Genomic DNA, 1,974 nt, shown 5'->3' with positions numbered 1-1,974 from the left:
TAAAACATTTAAATTAGAGTAAGTCCCACCCTCCATGCTCACCTCCAACACCTGCATTCTCAAGCCTGTAAGCCTAGGGACCAGTTAACTCAATCCTCACCTTTTAAAACTCAGGACACTGTCAAAAACTACAGTTTGAGTCATTGTAATTAAGAGAAGAGGATAAGTTTAAGAGTAATCTCTTTCTAGGAGAGTGTATAATGGGGTGTTTAGGGGTATGTAAGTGGTCCTAAGGCAGGAGATTTTCTTCTGGAGATCTGTAATTTAAATGCCTCCCTCTTTTCCCTTAAAAGTTGTCATTTCCTTCTGACATGGGCCTATCCTTTCAGTACAGGCATTAAGATAGGCATCTACCTAAACTTTCTCCTTTTCTTTCACTCCTATACTCACCGTCATAACCCAAATAACCTACTATGTTCTGTTCTTAAGTATTACAGATTCAACAAGATATGGTTTCTGACTTTAAGGACCTTATGGTCTAGTGGGGGAGACAAACAAGAAAATACACTTCTCCAGACTTGACGGTAGTGAGTTTGGTTTTTTGGGTTCAGTGTTGAGAGCTCTGTTAGGTGTAAGTACTAGAGATCACCAAACCCAATATAGAAGGATCCTATATCTAATATTTGCAGATCAGAAAAGGCTTCACAGGAGAGATGGATTCCAAAGGCATGGAGGAATTAACCAGGAAGTAATCTCTATGCAAAGTTCCAGAGGCCAGACAGAACTGGGAGTTTGGGGCCATTGACTAATTAAAAATGGCCTGAGAATTAAAAAGTGCAGTCTGAGGAAAGGGAGGAGGTAGTTGGGAGAGCAGAGGTTGGAGGGTGAGCTGAGATTGGATCATGAAGGGCCTTGCATTCTGTGCCAAGGAGTTTGGACTTCACCCCAAAGCTACTAAGAATCCTTCACAGTTTTAAGCAGGGAAAATAATAGGATTAGATTTATATTTTTGAAAGGTCATTTTACTATAGGCAAAAAATAAGAGGGATACAAGACTGGAGGCGGGGAGCTGAGTTAGTTGGCTTTTACACTAATCCAAGTAAGAAAAGATAGTTGCTTTACTTAATACAGGAGTAGTGGGAAGGGAGAGAAGTGAAATAATCAAGGATTAAGGAGGCAGGTGTGGGAGTGGGTGTCACCCTTCAACAAAGATGAAAAGTCCATTGAGTGGGGAAAAATAGTTTCTTCAATAAATTATGCTGTGACAACTGTATTTCCACATGCAAAAGAATGAAGCTGGACCTATACTTCACATTATATTGTTGTTGTTATGTGCTGTTGAGTCATCTCTGACTCATAGTGACCTTATGTACAACAGAACAAAACACTGCCTGGTCCTGTGCCAGCCTCATGGTCCCTACTATACCTGAGCCCATCGCTGCAGCCACCGTTTCAATCCATCTTGTTGACGGCCTTCCCCTCTTTCTTTGACCCTGCACTCTGCCAAGCATGACATCCTTCTCCAGACAATGGTCCCTTCTGAAAACATGACCAAGACAGGCAAGATGAAGTCTGGCCATCCTTGCATCCAAGAAGCATTCCAGCTGCACTTAGTCCAGGACAAATTTGTTAGTTCTTTTAGCAGTCCATGGTACTTTCAGCATTCTTCCCCAACACCACAACTCCAAAGCATCAACTCTTCTTCAGTCTTCTTTATTCATTGTCCAGCTCTCATATGCATATGAGGCAATTGAAAATACCATGGCTTGGGTTAGGTGCATTTCAGTCTTCAAGGAGATACCTTTGCTCTTCAGTGCTTAAGAGAGGTCTTTTGCAGCAGATCTGCCCAATGCAATACATCTTTGGATGACTTGACTGCTGCTTCCATTGGTGTTGATTGTAGAACCAAGTAAATGAAGTCTTTGACAACTTCAATCTTTTCTCTGTCTATTGTGATGTTGTTTATTGGTGCAGTTCTGAGGATTTTTGTTTTCTTTATACTGAGCTGTAATCCATACTGTAGACTATAGTCTT

This window comes from Orycteropus afer, unplaced genomic scaffold, assembly GCF_000298275.1.
Source record: "Orycteropus afer afer isolate SDZICR_OR568_19922 unplaced genomic scaffold, OryAfe1.0 scaffold00011, whole genome shotgun sequence".
NCBI classification, from domain to species: domain Eukaryota; kingdom Metazoa; phylum Chordata; class Mammalia; order Tubulidentata; family Orycteropodidae; genus Orycteropus; species Orycteropus afer.
The sequence above is the reverse complement of the archived record's forward strand: the minus strand, read 5'-3'. Positions refer to the sequence as shown.